Source organism: Quercus suber, unplaced genomic scaffold (genome assembly GCF_002906115.3).
Source record: "Quercus suber isolate HL8 unplaced genomic scaffold, Cork oak 2.0 scaffold_1003, whole genome shotgun sequence".
NCBI lineage: Eukaryota > Viridiplantae > Streptophyta > Magnoliopsida > Fagales > Fagaceae > Quercus > Quercus suber.
This window is the reverse complement of record NW_027070418.1, coordinates 75,956-81,446: the sequence shown is the minus strand read 5'-3', so window position 1 is coordinate 81,446 and position 5,491 is coordinate 75,956.

Here is a 5,491-nt window from a genome sequence, read left to right as displayed (position 1 = left end):
TCTGAAAAAGAGCCTAAAACAAGTAACTCCGTAAAGAGAAAGAAAAGTACTAAGCGACAAACTTTGAATAAAGTGAATAGGTGCCAAAGGACCACCATTCCTAGATACTTCTTAAGGTCGAGGACAACCTCTACTCCAGTCATATTTCTTAGCTCGGCCATGTCAGTGGGAAGAGAAGAGATTTCTCCAGGGCCTCGGCTACAAGAGCCCCTCGCTCCTTGAGATTCCCGCATCGACGCGTTATCCATCAGGGCTGATCATGAAGCATGGCAGCGGGCAGCCAAGCCTGAATCTCGGACTGCTGGCTGGCCTTCTTACTCTTCCGTTGATCACCGAGCTTCAGTTGCTTCGGAGGCCTGCGAAACCTACCCTCCTCGGCGGGGAATGGGATTTGCTCCCATCCATTGGCTCCTTACCCTTGGAAAGTCTTTTCCTTTTCGGGTCATGAGACTCGGTAGGAGGGTCTGTTACTGTGGGAGCAGAAGACGACCTAGTTTGCACAGTTAAAATCTGGGGCGGAGGTGCTGGAGGCTGGGGCTGCGACTCTTCTGGTCCACCCTTCTTTGAACCGCCTTCGAGTAAGTCAAGAAGATTGGTTGGGGTTTTCTTTTTAAACCCATCTCGGCTTGAGTACCAACTCTTAGGGACTGGAGATCGGCTTCGGACAAATGAGGGTCTCCTAGATCACCAGAGGGATCCTCGGACTGATCAGCTAGGTTGAACACGCTATATTCGTCCTCAGAAGAACTCAGTTCAACCACCTCCCTTGCCTTCTTAGATAGTCCTTCCTCGGCCACGTTACTTGCTGGGATGAGGAGGGACCTGCTAGCGGAATGCCTTCAGGTATATAAGACCCCTCAGTAAATGCAAAACCGTCTTCCACCACGGTGATCTGCGTAAGCCGAGGGTCACGAGCTCTAATTACGTGCTTCGGGACTGGGAATGATTTCTGAGCTGGGTCGCATCCGAGGATGTGATGAGCAGCTCGGACCTGGTTATCGGTTTCGTTTAGGAAAAGGTCCGACCTAAGAACGGTCTCCAAATCCGCTTTGTTAACCAGATGGAAATGACGTGCAAAGGCGTGCGGATCTGTGGCAAGAAAAGTGAAACTCTTATGGTTAGTCAACCAAATCGAATATACAGTTATAAAACTTGAGAATACTAAAACCTAAATTATCTCATACTTCGGATGTCCTACCTGGCTCCCCCTCTACTGTTGGGCAATGAAAGCCGTTGTGCCACTCTCTTGACACTATAAGAAAATCTTGAGTCAACCCCCTGTTGGAATCAGGAAGACACTGGATGAGACAAATCCTATCGTCCCTTGTCTTCATATAATACGTCTTACCCCTCAGGTGATGAAGGTTATAGCACCAGTTCACATCATGGTGAGTTAGTCTTAGCCCCATTTTCTCATTCAAGATGTCTACGCACCCTAATATCCTAAACACATTTGCGGCACACTGGGTAGGAGACAGACGGAATTGCCTAAGATAATTGAGGGTCACCGGCCTCATAGAGATTCTCATCCCTCCTTCTACAAAAGCGAATATTGGGATCACAACTTCACCATCTCTCCTCTTAAGGTACCACTCCCCTTCTTCACAGTACTTCAAACTCACATTATTGGGTATTCCATAGTCGACGATGAATTTGTTCATCATCTCGTCAGACTCAACCAACTTTTTAAACTTACCCATTCCCCAAAGATGACTAAAAGTTCTAAGAGAAGAAAAGGAGGAGTAAAATCAAGGAAATTTGAGATCGATAGAAAAAGAAGACTTACAGAAGTATGACGGTACTCTTCAGATAGTTTACAAGTCCAACCAGATTCAAATCATACACGTCAACAATTGTAAGCGCGAAAATGATGAAATCGAGCGGTTCAAACAGGTACTTATACTCCCCCTTAGGTTCCCCAAATGTAACCGCTTGCTCATAAAAGCAAAAGATCATGCCGTTGAAAGTGGGAAACGTGGTGCCGCCAAAATTTAATGTGGGCACCCATTAAGTCTTGAAACGCTAAAAACGCGCATCGGGCAGTCAAAAAGCCGCTAGCGTTAGCACAAACCGAAGTGAGGCGACTCGTCTAGAGAGCCCGCAGGTATCAAAACCCTCCTCCCCGTCCGAGGGAATGTGCAGCAGGGTTTTGAGGGGCTATTGTGGGGCCCGTGGGCCTGATAGCCTCGGCCCATCGGATAGTAGGCCCAAGGCCAACGCCGAGGAGGACTGACCAACCAAGGCTAGGTTAGACATAGCCTCTTTTGTGACCCACGCCGAGGACCTGTTCGTCCTCGGCATTCTAAGGATAATTTTTGGAAGGGACAAGCTCAGAGCAAGCTGTCACATTCGCACTTAATGCATTCACCTAACCCCTCTGGCTGCATTAATGGGGATATAACCCCTTAGCAGGGCAACGTTGGTCAGAGTGAACCACTTGAGTACTGATAAGACCTCTGATGGGACAGACGACCAGAAGAGAGGCAAAGGGATGATCAACAGATGGACGAAGGAGATAGGAAGATGAAGACTATATAAGTAAAGCAAGTAAAGTAAAGAAAGGGGGGAGAAAAGAGAGAGAACAAAAAGGTCTCCTCGGCCACAGGCCGAGGAGCATTCCCCCATTTGTAAAGAAACTCTTAGTATTTTTTATAAAGAAAGTTCATGCTTGGTGATCGACGGCCAGCTCCTAAACCTTTAACCCACTCTCTAAAAATTTATTGTTTGGGCTTGATTGGGCTGAAAACTCATTTGTACTCAGGGTCAATCCAAATTGAGTCCCTACAATTATTTATATAAATTTTTTTTTTTGCATGTATAAATTTTTTTTGGACATATTTATCAAATTTTTTTTTTTTTTTGGACAAGTGAGGGTGGTCCTAGTAGAGCCGCCAGTGCATTTCCCAGGCATCAACAATTCAAAGTCTGCTCATTTTTGCCTATGGGATAAACATACATGACTTTTAGATTGCTGAGTCAGAGAACTCAATGACCATTGACCACAAGATCCGAAAAGAATGGACCTCATTGCTTCAATGTTTGGTAAGATTTTTCTGGTGAGCATATTCTTCTTATAACAAAACCGGCGGAATATTATTTTGATAGGGATATATATCTAATACTGTTGGTTTCTCAAAAAAAAAAAAAAAAAACAAAAAAAGCATAAATGCATTTTGTTGGATGTGTGAAGTTGCATATTAATTATCACCAACGAATCGACTGTGATTTTGCCGTTGCCAATAAACTCAATAAGGATAGACAAGGACACAAATAACTAGCTAGTAGACTAGTACTCCCTTGTCTGGCTATATCACTGTTTATTCAGACAAGGTTGAAATACAGGACACATAAAATCAGTCGAGTAAATATGATTTGGATAGGTGAACTTAAATATGATTTGTATTTATATATATATATATATATGATAGGAAATGTTAACGAACACCAGAAGGTGTCCATTAAGGAAGAATTATTGTGGAGTTCACTTAATTAAAAATTAGTATAAATTGATGAAATAACTAAAAATAGTACTGAAGTGATAAGTAAAATTTTAAAAAATTAGCTTTATTGACTCTACACTCTATAAAATTAGTAAAAAATTTGACAAAAAATTGACTTTTCTATATAAGGTTCTTTCTTAATGGGCACTGCACGGTGCCCCCATTAACACTACTCATGTATGATTTTTTTTTTAAAAAGTACACGTTTATATATAACATAGAAAGAATATCAAATTATATAATGTGGTCTAAGCTGATGCTGTAGTTTTTTTACACTAGGATAAGGAATAAAAAGAGAATAATCCCTATATCCTTTGTCACACTACTCCTTATGTAGTTATGTTTTGAATATTTTTAAGGAAAATTTTTTCAGTTTTGAATATCACAAACTTAAAAAAGACCAAATATAAAATTAAAATAATTTAAATTTGAAATTGTCATATGGCATTCTACATAAAAAGGAACCATGTTTGAGGCTAAGATGGCAGACCAGTCAATAATGTACAAATTGAAACTGGCCTAGCATGCTCCATTACCCTGAATCTTTTGGATTTCTTCTCAAAAAATGAGTCTTTTCAACTTTTGAATTTCTAATAACATGTTGAACAGGTGGTTCACATTTACATTTGAGCTTCTTATATTTTTTAAATTCATTGGCATAGAAATTCAGCCAAAAAAAAAATTATCATAGAAATAACTAGCATTGAGTGGTAAAAGTGGCTTTTTCAAAATATAGGGTCCATTTGGTTAAGCGTTTTGGGAGATTAAAAGAGTGTTTTTAAAACCCAAAATTCTGTTTTACAACCATATATTCTTATAACTTTTTTAACAAATACTCATTTTAAACTCAAAATATAGTTTTTTAAGACTTATACAAGCGCACCCATAGTTTGGTATTATTGTTTTGGGATTTAACAATACCCATGTATGTGTAGAGAGTTTATTTATTGTTTGAGCGAGAACTTGGTGTATTGGAATTTTGGGTTTATAAGAGATTGTCGAGTTTTAACTTGATATTAAGAGTTTGTTTTGGATGTACCAGGATTTGGGTAGATTAGTTTGTGTTTGTTATGGGGTTTAAGAATGTTAGTATTTTGAGAGTTTCTGAGTTCAATTTGTATAATTTGAATGAGTGTGTTGTAATAATCCATAATACTGATAGTAAATTTTGATTATTGTGGTATGTGAAAGGTAAATAATTTGATAAAATTATATTAAATATTAATATGTTGCAATGATTTTTTTTTTTTTTTATATGATTGTTTTCAGTCTCAAATTTCAACAAGAAGGTGCTAGAGGATTTCGCTGCTGCAAAACTTTTATCAGCACGTGGGCAAAATTTTATCTAACATGTTTTTCTCCTTTTAACAAATCTTGGTCTGTGTGGAATTCTGTAATTAATGTACTAAATACTAAAATTTTCTGTAAAAATTAAAAATTTCAAATTTGGAGGCTTTGATCTAAGCATTGAAAGAGAAGCTAATGACTTGGACACAAACAACTATTTTTTCTAGAATAGTTGTTTATAGGATAAACATATATGACTTTTTACAGCTGAGGTTGATACATTTATCAACATACTGAAAATTTGAGGTACTTCATGAATTCAGACTTGTCTATGACTTTCTCTTGTTAGATTAAATGAACATCATCTTATATGACCGTGAAAGAAGAGTGTTTAATTAAATGAATAAATTAATCATCGATCTTCTATAAGCTATCTTATTTGCAAATCTAATTATTAACCCTTTCAACAAGAAAAGTTTGCAAAATCGAATTTCTTATATATGATTTCATCCCTTTTTGGTCAACGTTTTGATTTAATGCAGTCCTGTTCAGCCAAAAAGATATATATATATATATATATCCTATATTTTTAATTTCAAATTAATTGATTTTAAAAAGTTTAAGTTATAATCATGAACTTTTATTATAAGGCTAACGTATACAAGAAATCGCTAGCGACTAACCTAATTATTATTTTTGATGAA